At 43.1% G+C, this 19,221-nt stretch overlaps 1 protein-coding gene and 1 long non-coding RNA gene across 4 annotated transcripts in view; one reads left to right on the forward strand and one right to left on the reverse strand.

Annotated features, from left to right (window-relative positions):
• The window catches only part of MAML3 (mastermind like transcriptional coactivator 3), a 441,377-nt gene that overhangs the window by 371,815 nt on the left and 50,341 nt on the right, over positions 1–19,221 (reverse strand). The window lies entirely within an intron of this gene.
• Positions 741–18,787, forward strand: LOC134736495 (uncharacterized). The gene is made up of 3 exons (XR_010120551.1): positions 741–7,563; positions 9,400–9,431; positions 10,135–18,787. It is a non-coding gene; the product is annotated as an uncharacterized lncRNA (long non-coding RNA).

The raw sequence follows: 19,221 nt of genomic DNA on the forward strand, positions 1-19,221 counted from the left end.
CGTATTTCTTCCCAAGCTCTTAACAAACAGGTAATGGGTAGTTAAACATTTGGGACCAGTTACTCATCTTGCTTTGCAGTCATAGAGCTGGTCTAAGTGGAGCAGCCAGTAACTTCAAAGGACACCTCAGTTTGGATCCGTTTCCCAGGGGACAGAGCCCAGGCCCCAGGGCACCCTCATAAAACCCGAGGGGGGAATTACTCCATTCCCCGCCCCTGGTTACCTGAATCACACTGTGCACATGTATAGAAGCTAAAAGGTTCTCTACTTTGCCCCATTTGACTCAGGAAAAGGAAAACAAACGAGAGATACCTGCACTGGTTCCTCCCACTCGCTACGAACATCCACTCTCTGCGTCCTTATGCAAACCTCTTAGAAGGGTCAGAGCAGCTGTTTCCAGAGCTGCTTGGCCAAAACAGGCAAACACACGGGCATGAAAAGAATTCTGAAAATACTTCTAATTGCTTTTCTTGTCTCTCACACAAGAGCATGCTTAACCCACGGGTACCTTTCAATGTTCATGTATAATAAATACAGTTTCAAAATAAAGAATAAGACACCCAAAATCCTACCTATTGAGTGTAGCTGCTGCCTTCATTAGTCACATTTTCTCAGAGACCGTAGCTCCAGTTGCACTGAAAACTGTCGTTCTTTAATTATTTTATATCTGTGGCCATTTGTCCTACAGATTTCTTCTTGGCCTCTATCATTTTTGCCAGTGGAAAATTTATGCTTTCCCCTTTAACTACTACTGGTCTAAATTTACTTTAGTGAAGAAAATTTTGGCTCTAACTAAAACTCATCTAAACTTTCCATTTCACCGTGATGTTTTCTTTTCTTGTATTCAGCACAAGTCTTTTCTAATCTAAGAAATGGCTCTTACAGGCCCTCGTCAAATGTTTGTTTTCCAATTTAAAAGCATTTCTCTGTACACATACATAAAACATTAAAAGCTTCAGTGATGTGTCCAAAGTTGCTCTAAGGCGGGAATAGCTGATCTGACCCTCCGCCATCCACACATAGGCGCTACTTCACAAATGTGTCTGGGTAAGACCCTGCCCCATCGGCGTCCCCTGAAACTTCTCTTCCTTCAATCTCACTTTGATAAGCACACATGCTTGGACTCAAACAGGTCATCTCCAGTATCCATTTCTTTTTTTTTTTTTTTTTTGAGTCGGAGTCTGGCTCTGTCGCCCAGGCTGGAGTGCAGTGGCGCAATCTCGGCTCACTGCAAGCTCCGCCTCCCGGGCTCACGCCATTCTCCTACCTCAGCCTCTCGGAGTAGCCGGGACTACAGGCGCCTGCCACCACGCCCGGCTAATTTTTTTTTTGTATTTTTAGTAGAGACGGGGTTTCACAGTGGTCTCGATCTCCTGACCTCGTGATCCGCCCGCCTCCGCCTCCCAAAGTGCTGGGATTACAAGCGTGAGCCACCGTGCCCGGCCAAGTATCCATTTCTTTTGTTTTCTTTTGTCCCACAATAGAGTTATAAATACACTGTCCGGTCGTCCAAATGCTTCAAGTGGTTTTACATGCTTTATTCCAACGATCTTCTCAGTATCAATGTAAGAACAGAGAGGATGAAGAAATTTCAATCATTCTTTAAGGGAAAAAAAAGGCATTTAAAATATCAATTATTTTGTGATTGGTTCAAGATCTTACAGGTATGGCAGAATCAGAACTAAAGTACCAGTGTTCAGACCCTCACGAATATGGTGAATTCATTGAAAGGGGCCAGGCGGAGACCAAACTACACCGGTCGCGGTCAAGAGATCTTTAATGGAGGTATGGAGCGGCACCACGCAAGAAGAAGGAAGAGAAGAGAGAGGGCTGCTGGCGTGCCCAAGGGAAGGCGGGAGATGCTTCTTTCTGACTGGCCCTCCTTTGGCGGGTTCAGACAGTGCCCAGTCAAGGAGGGGAAAAGAACCGGGAACCGGCCCCATCTTAAGGTACGGCGCCATTTTAAGGTACCCCATGTTACCTAACATTCATCCTCCTACTCTCTCTCATAATATAGAGTAAACCTAAATGTAACCTGAACCACTTAAAGGTGGGGTGGGGAGAAGGAGAGAAAAGAGGGGAAGGGGACCATGAACATTAAACCATTACACTAGAAATTTTCTTTGTTTCTAAACTGTCATAGGAGTAGAGAAAAAAAAGAGAGATTTTAAAAAGAAATTTTCTTTCTTTTAAGCTACGTCCCTATTGCTCACTTTGAAAAAAGAATGAAAATAGGCCAGGCACGGTGGCTCACGCCTGTAATCCCAACACATTGGGAGGGCGAGGTGGGTGGATCACCTGAGATCAGGAGTTCGAGACCAGCCTGGCTAACATGGCAAAACCCCGTCTCTACTAAAAATACAAAAATTAGCCGGGCATAGTGGTGTGTGCCTGTAACGCCAGCTACTGGGGGACTGAGGCAGGAGGATCTCTTGAACCTGGGAGGTGGAGGTTACAGTGAGCTGAGATCATGCCATTGCACTCCAGCCTGGGCAACAGAGTGAGACTCCATCTCAAAAAGGAAAATACAAAACACCCTCTTACCAATCCTTACTCAGAATTGAAATTTTCTATTTTTTGTGTGACTCTTTTACTAGAGATGTTCTCTTTTACTGGTAATCAGAGGGTCCATGCCATCTTATACATCCTCTCAATGAATATGACTTCATAGACTCATCCCTGTCATACCATCCCATTCTAAAGACAAATAAAATGTCTTATTAGGCAATATTTGCCTTGACATTCTGTTATTTGGGAATTTGCACTGTTTCGATTTCATTGGAAATAATGCTACCATGAGAAACTTTATTCTTCACAGTGATTTGCAATTTCCTGTGGTTTCTAGGCTACAAACAATAAAGTTTTACCTCTTTTTAATTATTGTGAAATTCTTCCCTGGATATATTGTACCCATTTACAGAAACATCACCAAAGTGTAAGTGAAGATGTTGTTCTACATTTCAATCAACGCTGGGTTTAAAACTCATATTTATTTTTTTAAAGTGTCTTAGGCACATAACTTCACTTTAAAGTTGTCTTAATATATGTTCTTTCAGCTCCTAATGAGGGTGTGTACTACTCAGGGTGATAATTTATCATCTATATTTCATCCTGGGTCTCCTTCACTACTCACACTGCCTCTTTTTAAGCACTGAATCATGCCATAGGTGGAGGAAGGGGACAAAAATAATTGTTTAATCATAACTATACAACCAACTCTTTATGATGAAAAACAGAATTCTCTACTTCAGGAAAATGAGATTAAATTTAGCCTTCTGAAAATGAGTTACAATCAAGCGTAAATACTTGTTAACAGGTTCACACATAAGCACATGAAAACAAAATTGGCCAAGCTGAGGCAGGAGGATCGTTTGAGACCAGGAGCTTGAGACCAGCTTGGGCGACATCATGAGACCTCAACTCCAAAAAAAATTTTAAAAATTAGCCGAGCATAGCGGTGCACACCTGTAGTCCCAGCTACACAGGGAGGATCATTTGAGCCCAGGAGTTCGAGGTTACGGTGAGCTACGATCTCACCACTGCACTCCAGCCTGGGCAAAAAAGTGTGATGGGAGGAAGGAAGGGAGGGAGGACGGGAGGGAGGGAAAGAAAGAAAAGGAAGAAAGGAAGGGAGGAAGGAAAACTGACTGGTCTAAGAGGGAGAACGCTTTCCCTCCTCTCTCCTCTATGCCCTTCTCTCAGACAAACCCCAATTTCTCCATCATGACAGGGCTGTTCAAAAAGTCATCAAGGTGTAGTCTTATCCTTTGAATGATTCTCCTTCTTACCTCAACAGTTATCTCTATGTCCAAAACACCTCTTCCTTTCCATTCCCACTGCTCCACGGTTTGGGCCTTCCTCACTTCTGCCCAGACTAGCAAAGTCATGTTCCAGCTTCTAGTCTTTGTCCTATTCTATGTGGTACTATCAGAGGAACTACCTATAGTACAGCTCTGACCCTGTCTCTGCAGTGTACACAATTCTGAGGTGATTTATGCACTGACAAACCATATCCCAACTGGTTCTCACCAAGAAAACGCATTGCCAGGAGCTCTTCACTGGTACCTCCTTTGGTATTTAAAAGCTTCTTGAGGAACGTGAATGTGCCTTATCATAGTGCTTGGCAAGACTCTAAGAGTACTCAAAAGAACTAATTTCGAGTTTTCTGTGTACTATTTCATAATACCCAGTCATCAGATGTAAGCTGAGTAAAACCAGTGTCTTAATTGTATCTCCCACTGTTCGGTGCTTTCAGTGTGGAATTTCTACAAATCATCATTGAAGAAATGAACTGTGGAACCAATTGCTCTTTATTGAATCCACTGGTTGAGTGCTCTAGAATAAGCCACCTAGAAACATGCTGGTATTTAAAACATCAATGACAAGGAAGATAGTAATACTCAAAATACTCCCACGAATTTGTTTTTGAAAAGAAATTATTGTAAACACAAAATAAATGACAGGCCTTCAGGTGAAGCTCTATTATCATATCATACCTATGACTGACACCAGCAAAGATACGGATGTGCCTCAGGAAGAAATGTGTTACCAAGACACTAATCCATATATTTTCTAAAGAAATCGCACGTCCTAAAAATATAATCCTTCCAAAATTGTTATTATAAGTAAGGCAAGGCTTAGTTTGCTTGATCAGATTTTGACCAATAATAATAAGAAAAAGAATGGAAACCCCCCCTTGACAATCAGTTACACATTCTCCTTAATCCCAGCATGATGTAACAGACACTGTCTGAACTCATAGTTGGAATTCCAAGTTCATGCTCTTTCTTTCGTTAGTTTCATGACCTTGGGCAAGTCACTTCACCCTAGGATGTCTCTGTTTCTTCACCTGGGAAATGAGAATGTTTGGCTCTGATCTTTCAGATTTCATCTAGCTCCAGAATTCAATGATTTATGAGTATTTAAAATAAGCTTTTTACTGATATATATAACAGCATGAATGAATCTCAAATGCACAATGCTAAGTGAAGAAGCCAGATTCGAAAGGCTACCTATTCTATGATAATATTCACATGACATTCCGGAAAAAACAGAACCATAGGGATGGAGAGCAGGTCAGTGGTTACTGGGGACTGGAGGTACAGGGGATTGTTTGACTACAAAGGGGTAGCACGAGGAAATGTTCTTTGAGGGTGGGGTAACAGAACTGTTCCACATCTTGATTGTGGCAGTGGTCTTGAACTCCTGGCCTCAAGCCATCCTGCTGCCTTCGCCTCCCAAAGTGCTGGGATTCCAGACGTTAAGCCACCGCACCCTACCCTATGTGGCAGTGGTTAATCCAGGCATTTGCCAAAATTCACAGAAATGTACACCAAAAAGAGTACATTTTACTGTATGTGAATTAAAATGATTTAAGGTATTAGAAAATTTATTTCTCCAAATCCAATGCATCTTTGATGACATAATAGCTGGACAATATCCCCCAAGAAATTAACACCAACCTTCTGGATTTACTTTTGCCGTTTTAAGACTGATGAACCAGGTTTACACCCAAATAATTTGCGGTGTGTTTTTACGGTGGTGGTGGTGTTAATCTTTCAATGGACATTCTACAGAATGCTTCTGTGTAGCTCTGTTTTCCAGTGTGGAATATCTAAAAATGAAACAGCGAAATGAACTCTAGCGGGAGTGATTCTAGGGCTGCCCAGGACCTGTGTGGTCTTCATGGAATGTTAGAATGTTGTTGTTATCTTTGTGATTCATACTAAAGATATGAGGCACACAACAGGAATGACAATAACAACACAGCAATAATAGCAACAGCTAACATTTAATCAGCACTTAGTAGGTTCCAGGCACTGTTTTAAGTGCTTACCTACAGCTGAAGTGCTACAGTAGCTCATTTACTTCTCAGAACAATCCTGTACTAGGTTATATTGCTATCTCATTTGACAGTTGAGAAGATCAAACAATGTTCTCAAGGTCAACTTGCCAGTGGGTGGCAGAGTCAGAATGCAAACCTAGACGGTCTAACTCTTACCACAAAGCTAAAGCTGCCTAGAAAAGCTTCATTTAAAGAATAACTTATTCATCTTCGTGGAGAGTCTGTGGCTACTACTACATGCTTCCACAAATTCTTATCTAGGCTTTCTTCAGAAATTGGACAGGCCAGGCATGGTGGCTCACGCCTATAATCCCAGCACTTTGGGAGGCTGACACTGGCAGATAACTTAAGGTTGCAAGTTTGAGACCAGCCTGGCAAACATGGTGAAACCCCGTCTCTACTTAAATACAAAAATTAGCCAGGCATGGTGGCAAGCGCATGTAATTTCAGCTACTTGGAAGGCTGAGGCAGGAGAATCGCTTGAATCCAGGAGGCGGAGGTTGCAGTGAGCCAAGGTTGCGCCACTGCACTCCAGCCTGGGCAACAGAGTGAGATTCTGTCTCAAAACCAAAACCAAAACTACAACAACAACAAAAAGACAGAGAAAGAAATTGGACAGAGGGCTTTCTCTAATTAGGACAAGCCAGCATCTCCATCTCTGTCTGGTGATTTCATGACGTCTGCATAGCAAAAAGCCCTACATACACTATTTTACACAATCAGGTACAACTGCTTTTTCCTATTCCATTCTCCTTGCTCGCAGCAAAGCTGGCTTTAGCTGACAGGCAAGATTTTTTTCCTAAAGCCTTCCAAGATAAGGTAAGAGAGGGGCTGAGCTTCTCCTACCTGCCACCAGTTAGGGTCTACCTTTTCTTTAAATCATTTTCACTATTTTATGTAGGTTTAAGCCTCTGGGTAGAAATCTGTCCCAAAGCAGACAAGTTCCTGTTCCTGAAATGACTAATTCCTTGCACAAGGCAAGAGGCTGGTTAGAACCCTTTCAACTAGAGAGGATGATCAGTTTAAAAAAACAAAACAAAACAAAAACAAAAAAAAACAGGACCAAGGACCAAGCTGCTGAGACTGAAGGAAACCACACAAACAAAAACAATACACCCATTAGACAGTACTTGTAAGGTATTCAGACCCTGAGAAATTAGTTTGAATGCAGTAGAAAGGCAGATTACAGGAGAGAAAGGGCTCCCAACTAGTTCAAGGGTTTGTTTAGTCTACTTATCAAGCCCAAACTAATCATCTTAATGGCTGTTTATGCCCAGAACAGGGCCTTTCAAAGAAAGCAGGGCAGACCCAGGCTAGCAACCTTCCTCTCTTCAAGGACTGCAACCTTCTCCTCTCCAAGGACCCCACGATTCTCCTTACTAAGGATCCCCACTCTGGGCAGGTAAAACAGTAGGCCATAGTTCTATTTATTTCCTATCTTCAAACGAGACTATACACTCCAAAAAGCAGTGGGGTATCATCTCTGTTGTCCGTTGCTCTATCTAGCTTATAGATAATTTTTGAGATAAAAACTTGATATATATATATAAGATATATATATATATATCTCAGAGGGTTAATGAACTGTCTGGAGGGAAAGATGGGAACTCAGACTTAATTTAAATCCTTGCTTTTCCCCGATGCAGACACTGAAACCTTGCGAATGAGCGTCAACAGGTGCCTTCCTCCTGCAAGGAAACTTTTACAAAATCTTCAAGGTAAACCAACTATCATTCTACCAGAATCAAGGACATGGGTTTCCAAAATTCTAATCCAAAAAGGGGGAGTGGGGTTGGGGGAAGATCATCAACGAGGCAATCCTTCTCCAGGCCACCTACTCCTACTCCTCAAAGCAGCATCAGATGAGAAGTCGGGTGAGGCATGTTAACCGAGAAGCCCTCCTTCAATTAATGTGCTATTGCTCCTTTAAAACCGAGAACAAACGGCGCGGCCGCTCCTGATCCCGGAGGCTGCAGAGCAGTAATTGTCACTTAGCCACTTAACTCCCCGCCGCACTGCTCACTCACTCATCGTGGTTTATCTCTCAGCCAATTACTGCTGTCATTTGCGTTTCAATGTGTGCCATCAGGGGCCAGGCCCAGTCGACAGCAGAACAGAAAACACCGGGAGGAGAGCCGACTGGCTTCCAGAGGCGGGTGGAGCCCACCCCTCATTCCCTGCTGCTCTGTGGGAGCTTCGAAGGTATTCTCCTATCGCAGAGGCTCCCAAAACAGCTCCAGAAGGGACCCAAAACTACCTGCCCACACTCCAGTTTTGTGCTGTGCCTGGCTGTACACTGAGGCAACCAAAAAGAAGAAAATTTGAGCCCTAAGTACCAAGTCAATAATAATGATGGTGATATTAAAGCAACAGAAACTTTAGCTGCTTAGTGTGACAGCAGACAAGAGACAAGCAGAGGAAGTGGCAAGGATTCCTGCACTGTATTATTGTGAAATCCACCCAGGGCTAGTCTACAAATGTGAAGACAGGAAAACCTTATAGGTCTCGCTGCTCTTTTATGCGAGCAGATTTCCAGGCACGATGTTGTTCACCCATCTATAACTTGGCCCCAAAGCGTGAGGAACATATGAATTTTCTTAGGCGGTCGTGAGTTGAAATATCTAAAAATTATATTTGCATTCTATTGTCATATTATAGACTGGTGATACATTCTATACTTGGTAACAAAATTTTATTTTTAAAAAAATTCCTTAAAGGCACAACCAGATGTGACTTTTTATAACTAAATCAGAAAAAAAGCTTGCCAGACCATGTGTCCAGATTTTTCAGTTCTGCAGATATCCTTTCTTGGTTGCTCAGTGGATCCTAACCACAAAAGCTAAGACACATGTTTGTTTGTTTGTTTGTTTGACAAGTCTCGCTCTGTCACCCAGGCTGGAGTGCAGTGGCGCGATCTCGGCTCACTGCAAGCTCTGCCTCCCGGGTTCACACCACTCCCCTGCCTCAGCCTCCCGAGTAGCTGGGACTACAGGCACCCGCCACCACGCCCAGCTAATTTTTTGTATTTTCAGTAGAGACGGCGTTTCACCATGTTAGCCAGGATGGTCTCAATCTCCTGATCTCGTGATCTGCCCGTCTCGGCCTCCCAAAGTGCTGGGATTACAAGCGTGAGCCACCGCGCCCAGCCAAGACTCATGTCTTTAAATAGTTTGTTTACTCTGCCTTCCTGGATCAAATCTATACCATCATGTGCTGCATTAGGGCTTTTCCTCTCAGAAGGTTGAAACCTCCCCTGATTGTAGAGGCAGCACCTTGGCTGTATTACCCTAGCCTGAGACTTCCTTTGGAGTGCATTTGATCTGACCCTCAGGTTGTCCTGCTCACTGTGCAGCATGATCCTCCTGACATTCCATCCTCTGGAGCCCCAGTAACCACAGCAGGAGGGCCAGCAGCTGAGGCTGAGCCAGAAGAGACCTATTCCAGCTGGATCTGCACAGCCCGGTCTCTGGGTCTAAAATAAAACTCTTAACTTCTCTGCCAATGAGCTCTGCCAGGCCTGATGACATAACAAGTCCCTTCGGTTCTATTTGCAGGCAAGGTCCATTTACATCAGGATTTCATCCAGGTAAGGGGGAATTTGGGAGGCGGAGGGAGTGAGGGACTCTCAGAGAATGGACCTGTCTTCCCATCATGCACAGAAAAGGTCTGAAAGAGCTGGTGAGGTGCCAAAGTAATTGTACACGTCATCTTGAGCTGTGCAAAGAGGAGCTGGCCTAGCTATAGCTAATTGCTATCCTCCGGCTATATGCTCCCCACTGAATACCAGAGAGGGGAATCTGTTCGGTGCATAACAAAGAAAAATCACAAGTAAAATAAAGCTAAGCAGCAGCCGGCCAATGCTGTGATGCTGCGATGGCCAGCCACACGCAGGGAAACTCGGATTTGTCCTCACTCATCTTCTCTCAGGCCTTCTAATTAAGAAAACCTTAAACTTGGAACCAATTTACTCCTTTCTCGCTCATTTAAGTCATCACCCTGACCCATCTCTGATGGAGAGAGCGCTTCAAACGATGGAGAGTAGTTCCTAAGATAGCCGGTAGCCAGCGTGAACTTCCTAATTAAGGACCCACACAAAAGTAACTTTCTCTTCTTCTGGGCTCTTTGTGTTTGTAAAAATGCGGCTTCAAGCTGAACAAACTATTTGATCATCTTCCTGCTTCCTTCCTCCTTTCCTGTCTGTCTGTCTGTAATGTTTCTCAGCTGATCAATAGCTGCCTCTCTGTGTCATGAAGTGTGCAATAAGCTGTTCTTTTTCTTTTGTCTCAAAGCCAGAAGACACTGTATGGAAAGACCAGTTCCCCTTCTCCCGCCCTTCTCGCTGTGCGTGGCAGCTCAGTGGAGGTCTGGACACTTGCCACTGAGTGCCAAGAGCAAAACCCAGGCCAATCAGCAGGGCGGATCCAAGCCCCTGACTGCAGCAGAGGTGCCTCTCCGCAGCCAGGCTGCAGCTACCCACAGCCTTGGGGCCGCCCTGACCCTGCCTCAGGCAGGAGCCCCGCCCCCTTCTCAAAGGACGTCACAGAGTACCTGCCCTTGGGGTGCCAGACATCTTTCTTTGCTCTCTTTTTTTCAGATTCAATTTGCCTGAATAGGAAGAACCTCTCCTCCTTCCTGCCTAATCTATTCCCAGAAATCTCAGCTGCTCTCCCCAACTTTCACAGAGCAAATCAGTAGGCCCACCACTGCCCATGTTGGAGATCACACTGAGCCTCGTCTGGACCCCCCACTGCTTCTGGAGCATCTCCACAGACAGGTCAAAGCTGCATATCCAAACCTGAATCCTTCATCTTCCTCTCCCTCTTGACCCCCAATTGGCAACACCACCCTGCGCACCAGGCTGAGGGTCAGGCTTAACTGTCCCCTCTCCCCATCTCCTACATCCTCTGCAAGCTTTCTAAATTTTATTTCACACACATTTCTCAAATCCAGCTCCCAGAATTTAGATAAGACCACAGCCCTAGTTCAAGCCCAAATCCATCCTCCTCACTGCCCTTCTTGCCCTCTCTTCTTTCCAGGGGCCGCCTAACACAGAAGTCTAACTCCATCGCCCTGTGTCCCTCTGCCCTACCCTCCAAGCCCCCCAGTAACATCTGAGAACCCATGTTCCTTTCCACTGTCACCCACTCAATCCTTGCGGCAGGGACCTGCACTGGTTCCTACCCCCCCCCACAGGAAGCTTCCTGCTTCCTGCTCAGGCTCCACCCTCTCCACAGAAAGGCCCCTCCTCCCCTTCACCCAGCTAATAACTCTGACTTTGTTCAGGGACTCCCCACCTCCACACTGGGCTAAGTGCTTCATACACATTTCTGTCATTGGATCAAGCTCCTAAAGGGCAGGGACTGGGTAATATTTCCCTGTGTAGTCTCAGCACCCAGTTACACACTGTGGGCTCCTGTTACACACAGCAGGCTCTCAGCAATTGGGATATTGCATTTGTACTTTCAAATTACTAGCGGATGCTCTCTATTACCTACCACAGGGCAATCAATACCTAAGTCTGCCTTAGACCCATTCTGGTGCTACCTATTTAAAGAAGGCAGACTCCTAGACACCAAGGGTTGTGTCTATGGAACATATTTTGTCTAGCAACTTACGCACTTTGGGGTACTTAATAATGCGATGGAGTTGAAGATGATGACGGTGACAATGACGTCAACCAGGACAGGAAACTGGAGATGATTAGACATCCTTTATTCTCCAAGGCTGTGTAGCTGCTTAAAACAGTTCTCGATGAGTCACAGAATGACAGCTCATTTATCTTGAAACCTTAACTAACCAGAATACAGCATGGACCCTCAGTCAGACACACTTCTGAGAAGCCAAAATACGTATCAGAAAGTCCACACACAAGTTAAAGAGGTAACTTGTGGAAGGGGTCATCTGGTCTGCATTCAGGGCCTATTTGTTCTTGCTTAACGTTCACCTTGATAATCTGTGCGATCTGATTCCTCAGTCACAGCAAGTTATTTGACGTAAAATATGAGAAGAGGTGAGGTGGCAAGAGGCTCTGGGGACTGACACAGTGGGAGCAGTGCAGAAGAGAGAACCCTGACAAACTTTAGAAGAACACAAAGTACATAGTAGTCTTGGGATGGCTCATGTTGAGGGACAACGAGTTCCACACATATTAACAAACCCTAATGACACCATCACACAATAAAGGTACAATATTTACCCTCACAATGATGAGCGAGATACCAAGAAAGAGTTACATTCTGTGCAATGTTTTCTACCTGCAGAGAAAAGGAAGTTGAGAGAATATTTTAAGATGATTTCTATCAAGGTGATTTTTTTTTAAGGAGTTTTAGCATTTACTGGAGTAGATTGCGTTTATCTGGAAATTTTACTGCTGAGATACCTGACAAATGAGCCATTGCTTAACTTCATCCAGCATGGAACTATTAAGTAGCCACGGCACAGGCCTTGCCCACCAAGAGTGCACAGCCTAAAACAGCCCAATACCCTGGAGAATACATTTGTATATTTAGTTTTATTTTAAAACACAGTGAAACAGGAAACCCTATCTGCCAGAAAACTGCCAAATATAGCATGTCCCACACCTCCCCATCCATGCAAAACACAAACGGACTAAGATTTCAATTTAGGACAAGAGCATAAGAGATGAGTCTATTCCAAGGCAGGTTCCACTTGGGAAATGATCATCTTCTTTTGGTCTTGATAACCCACTCTCCTCAGTCTCTCTCTCCTTTCCTCTCTCCCTCCACCTTTCACCACCTCATCTCAGCTCCTTCAGTGTACAGGAGCTGCTTAGACGAAGAAGAAGACGAAGCCGAGGTTTTGTTCGCTTTGTTACAGTCCCATGGTCATTTCCTTAGGGGGTCGGCAAGTACAACCAAAGTAAATCCAAAGAAAGGAAGGATGAGAGATACCTGGTTATTTTTCACAAAAGATAGGGCTTTGAAATGGGATTTTAAAAAAAGTTGGGAAGCATTAAAGGGAAAATCTTCCCGAAACCGGATACTAAAGAAGGAATGTACTGAAGGAAGACAGGGGGTGAAGAGGGGCCAGAAAGAAAAAAAAAGGTTAATTTTATAAATAATACCAAAGAGTTAAGTGGAGAGAATGACGGGAAAGAAGCTAAAGTTTGGCCACTTATCTGACCATACCTGCAAAACTGGAAATTTCACAACCTCATCTCCCAGCTCACGTTCCTTCCTGGCGACAAGAGGGAAGTGAAGACTGTTAACCAGATGGGAAAAGTTACCACAATATTTCCAATATTGTGTTTCCACCAAATATTTCCAAACTGGCATAGGACAGAGGGCATGAACCAGCTATCATTGACTGGCTTGGCATTTTTGTCAACCTGCCTGTATTAAGAAACTTGTCTTGAAAATAGCATTTTTACTTAAAGCTAAAAGCCTTCAAGTCCTCCACGTTTTTCTCCACTACGAAGTATTAGAATAGAGAGAATAAGCTATCATTCATTTATTCAACACTTACTGAACACCTATTAATTATGTGCTCGGTCCAGGGAGTTCTTAAGAGTTCTCACATTTTCAAAAACTGGGAGAACTTCTATTTTGCATGTGTGAAGTGTGTTTATTTATACCCAAACAATATTGTGATAAAGAACATTTGCAGTTCACTCAAACGGTCAAAGGTTTTTTGAATCCAAGCTCTATTACATACAATGTGCACGTCCTTGGGCAAATTATTTCTCTAGACCTTGTTTTCTTCATCTGTGTAATGGGGAACTAGGTTTCATCATTTTTTATGAAGATTAAGTGAAATATCAGCTGGCAAGCACTTAACAAGCTGGCACATGGCATTCAAGCAATCATGCATTTAGTAAATATTTATTGAGCACCTCGTATATGCCAGGCTCTGTTGCAAACACAGAGCCTCAGCAACCAAAAGGAGAAGCCAGATTCCCCCTTCCTTATCCTTTCCATATCATCACCAGGACTTCTCAAGGGCTCTGAAAGCCTGTGAAAATGCAACCAACTGGACGCCGTACCAATGCCAAACACCATTATTTTCAATATCTCATGGTGATCTGCACCAAGGATTGAATTTGCAAGTGAGATTCACGCTGCCCATGAGTCCTGGGCACAAAGGCCATGTGGCTACTGGTCTGCATCAGGCTATTCACCTGGGGACCCAAGAGCAGAGCCCTGGAGCCACCCACACCCTGGCCTCCAGGGTTTAGACAGAAATAGAACTTAAGAGACATAGGTTGCTGTCTCTCTTGCCTTTTTGCTCTTAAAATGAGAAAGGTGACTTATTTTGAGGTGGGGGAGGGATGCCCTCTATTCAGAGGAAGTTCCCACATGAACTGCTACATTGTTTCTCTGACTCATTTTTACTTTTCCTCCCCATTCCTTCCCAGCCCTCCCTTGATGTCTCGGTCTGTTCCATATGTGGTACAATAGGCTCTTTGTTTATAAGATTCTAATGTGCAATAAAATCAGTTATGAGGCCAAGAATAATTTATGCACAAAAAAATAAGGACAGTAAAATTGACATGAATTGTCTGTTTTACAGTACTTTTTGATCTGTTACATTCCTGTTGATAGAATTGATAGACACTAGCTAAAAACTTTAAGTGTTCATAAAACTCTATTCACATTGGAAGTATATCAGACACACACACACACGTGCACACAAACAACTCAGGAGCAAAACATTTTTAAAAGCCTTAAGCAAAATACTGAGTTCTTAATTTTGTTACTGGCACAAGCATCCACCCAGTCTCACAAGTAAGAAATCTGTAGCTATTTTCTTTTTTTTCTTTCTTTCTGTCTTTGTTTTTAGAGACAGGGTCTCACTCTGCCACCCAGACTGGAATACATCTGGCACCATCATAGCTCACCGCAGTCTCGAACTCCTGGGTTCCAGCAATCCTCCTGCCTGGAGTTATTTTCAGTGGGTAAGGCAATGAGGTTTCATGGGAAATCATAGACAGTTTGTAGCCAAACATGCTTGGCTCTGAATCTCAATCCTATTCACTTCTAGCTAGGAGATTTTTAAACGTCTCAAAGCCTCAGTTACTGCATATGAAAAATGTATTTTGGCGAAAATTAAATTAGATAAAGGATGAGCAGAATGTCTGAACACGTGTTTGACAATCAGAAAGTTATTTCTCCAACCTCCCTTCCCCAACACACCTCTCAAAATCTTTCTTTTCCATTCTATCACTCAGTTTCAGCTCTCCTGGACTACTGCCCTCCAACAGGTTTTTCAGCCTTTTGTCTACTACTCCTTCAAACCATCCCAAACCTGCTATTAGAAACAGCATTCAAAAATCAGAAATTTGATGATGGCACTCACTGCCACAAATCCTCCTATGGCGATAACATTCAGAACAAATCTGCATTCAGAGAAAGTCCGCGTGTCCCCAACTCATCTGTTCAGCCTCACCTCCCCCACGACCACCCCACCCCTGCCCCTTGAACGACCGCAGCCCCCACGTTCCAGGCACCCAGTCATTGTGAGTGGAGCATGCCATCTGCTCTGGTGCATGGACTCTCACTGCCACTCCTCCGGGATGCCAGCCCCACTCCACTCCCTCCCATCTGTAGAGATCACTGTCTCCTTCAAGGCTTAGCCCCAGTGCCACTTCCTCTCTGCAACGTTCCCGGATTTCCTCTGCTGACTCAAGCCTCCACTCATGTGTCTATGCCTTTCTCAAGTTTATTATTTAAACTTTTGTTCTCCAGTTATCCATATCTATGAGGGTCTACCCCACTAGACTCAGTTCCTCCATGACAGAGACCAAATTGTATTCATTTTTACAAACAGTCCTCAAGTTTTATCATTCCTTGCAAGAAGAAAATAAAACCAAATAGATAATTTATTGAACTGAAAGGACAGAATGAGGATAGAAGAAACTAAACAATGCCCCGTGAATAGAGGCATTTCTTAGTGGAAAAACATATATATGTGTGTGTATGTTTGTATAATGTAGAAATGGAGCAAGCCATTACCAAAGTGCTTCAAATTCTGGCAAAACTAAGATGCACTTAAAATGAAGTCTTAGGTGTATTTAAAAAAAAAAAAAAGGTTTCAAAAACCTCAGCAAACCACAGAGGTATACACCATATGTGGTAGATTAAAAATGACCACAAATTCTTTGATCGTTCTTCCATGGACAGATGTGTCTATTCCACACCCTGCATCCACCACTTTCAAAGGTGAGTTGCCTATAACTGCTTGGACCAATCAAGTATGGGAGTGATTTTGAATATGGGAGTGATATTATGCCATTTCCAAACCTAGTGCTTAATATGACTAACAGCTTTGGCCTTGGCCTCTTGAAACCTTGGGCTTCCCTGTAAGAAATATGAGTACCCTAATGGAGAAACCACATGGAATGGCTCCAAGGCTCTATGGAGAGGCAGACTGGCCCAGTGGGGAGCTCAGTCTTCCAGGCATCCTTGTCAAGGTGCCAGGAAGGTGAGTGAAGCCATATTGGATCCTCCAGACCAGAGCAGCCATTGACTGACTAACAGCGAGGGACCAGAGTCAATGCTACATGGAATAGCAGAATCACCCAGCTGAGCCCTGCTTGAACAAAATGACAGATATAATCAAATAATGGTTGTTTTAAGCCATCAAGTTTTGGTATGGTTTGCTAGTTAGCAACAGGTAACTGGAACACAATCTTAATCCCTTTTAGCCCAGCTTCCTACCCTACCTAACAGAATACTTTTCCTCCAAAGGGAGGAAAGTGGCCTTGTGTAGAATAGAGCTCCCAAGTCACTGATGGTCTAGTTGAGGGGATGAGAAACTCACCAGGCTCTTGGACAGTTGCAGTTGTAACGCACTTGTGTAATGTATAATACACATTTCTTTAAGATAAGTTCAGTTTACCCACAGCTGTTCTATCTGTCAACAGATATTGGGTCAAATGTGGTTAATAACTTCAGGAACAATTTGGTAGAATACTACTCAGGAAGCCAGGAGACCCTCCATTTCAGTCTTTTACCATCCACATCTCTTGTGTATATGAGGAAGAAATGTTTGTGTCTTCATTTGCCTAGCTATCACATGAAGAGAAGCATACATGATACCTCTTAGATCAGTGTAAATTAGAAATGAAATCAGGTTATGGATTGAAAACACCTTCAGTTTCTTGGCCAAAAAAATGCTAGGTAAACTCAAGGTACTATTATTATTTTGCAAATATGTTGTTCCACTATATAAAATAGCCTAAATTAGTAAATGCAATTCCATGTGCTGGGTCAGCTGAGCATTTTTTTTTACATTTGCCAGATTCCCCTTGTTTTGTCTTTCTAGCCAATAAAACAACACTAAAATATATGGAGAATGTAACTAACTTTTGAAAAAGAGATAACATAAGTTGGAACCAGAAGAAGTCATCTGTGCCATAAGTTTGTGTCTTCTATGAGCCATCAGCCAGGCAAAACGAAGTGGGAAACTTGAAACTTAACATGTATAAATGATTTGTGTTGTTTTGTTTTAATGCTAAGTACTCAGCAAAAAGCTGAGTTATTAGAAAATGGACACTAGCCTGTGCTTGTGGGCATAAATTCTCCATCTATGAGAAGGCATGAATTGAGGCACTATATTGATTACATTATGTCGTTTATTCTCATACAACTCTATATTGTAGAAACGATTTCCAGCCCCATCTTCAAGATGGGAAATGGAAGCCTAGAGAGACTTTGTTATTCTTCTATATCTGTATTTAGCAATTGCTATTGCTGCCATAAGAAAATAACACAGGGTGGCTTGAACAACAGAAATTTATTTTCTCACAGTTCTGGAAGCTAGAAGTCCAAGATCTCTCCTGAGGCCTCTATCCTTGGCTTGCAGATGGCCGCCTCCTATCTGTGTCCTCACACGTGGCCTTTTCTCTGTGCATGCTTATGCCTGATGTCTCTTCCTCTTCTTAAAATGACACCAGTTATACTGGACTAGGGCCCCACCCTTATGACCTCATTTAACCTTAATTATCTCCTTCAAGGCCCGCCCTCCAAATACAGTCACATTGAGGATTAGGGTTTCAACCTATGAATTTTGCAGGCACATGAGTCAGTCCCTAAGAACTCTACAAATCACCAAGCCAGTCAGTGCAGAGCCAGAGTACACACCCTGGCTCCCTGCCATTGTCCGTGGTCCCCCTGATTACTATCCGTGGTGCTTCACCATCCCATCACTGCCTCAGTCTATGTCCATAGAAAATGGCCTTGTGTAAGATTACTCATCAACACCAAGTGAAGAGAATGAAGGCCACAGCAGGAAGTAAAGGAAAGAAGGGAAGCTGAAGCTATAGGAACACAAATGTAAAATCCAGAAAAATGGACACTTAACAAGGCAGAAAGTGCAGCTCACACCTAAACCTATTCTATGGCCAGACTCCCCTCACCGTCCCCATAATGCAGGCCTTGTTGTAACGGCCGGAAACTCCCCGACCCCACTCTCAACGGTGAGGAAGGACCACTGCTTGCTCTCCTACTAGAAGTCATTGGCAGGGCACAACTCAATCACGTGCTTTTTGCAAAATTACAGGATAATATACAATTTAATTTTTTCATCACATTTTTGCAACCAAAAAATTTCAAAGACCTTGGAGTACTATATAGCTAATAAATGCAATTAATAAAGATTTTGTGATCAGCTAAAACAGGTTAAATCCCAAAAAGCAAGACATGATTTTTCTCCCTCTTTCAGATAATGCAGGGAAGCATCTCATATTTATAAAGCACAAGCTTTCAACTATATTGGATTTTCCTTTTAAAAAGAACAATAATTTAAAGTGGCTTCTAGCAGAGAAATGTTAGGTACATTTAAATGGGTATTTGTGTTCTGAAAATCCTAATTGGAACTCTTTTATTGTTGTTGTTTATATGTGTGTTTGTTGTGCTTCTGAGAAAGGGCTGAGGTTCTTTTGTGCATTAGAAAGCCTTTCATCTAAAATTCCAGTTTCATACAAAATTAAACCGGCATATTGGAGATACAACTTTACAGAAAGCATTAAGACAAACTGAAGTATTGTTTTTAAAAGACAGGAAAAATCAAAATGGTTTTTCTATGTGAATCATTCTACAACAAATATGAGACACAGCAGGATGGAAGTATCTTGGACCAAGATGACATGCGTGTTGCCCATGACCTGCTGCTTATTACGTCAGTTTCCTGGGCACTGCAAGCTGGTGAAGCCTTACCAGCTAAGCCTAATACACTGCTAATGAGGTAAAAACGCTGCATCACCTTCAGCTGTGTTGGCTACTAGCATATTAAGATCAAAACTGCACTCTTAGCTTCACCAAAGCAGAGACCAAATTTTGGTTTACAAACCACCCCATTCTATTGTTCAGGAAATGGCTCAAACAAAGGTATTTCTCCACTATTCTCTCAGTAAAGAT

Source organism: Symphalangus syndactylus, chromosome 4 (genome assembly GCF_028878055.3).
Source record: "Symphalangus syndactylus isolate Jambi chromosome 4, NHGRI_mSymSyn1-v2.1_pri, whole genome shotgun sequence".
NCBI classification, from domain to species: Eukaryota; Metazoa; Chordata; class Mammalia; order Primates; family Hylobatidae; genus Symphalangus; species Symphalangus syndactylus.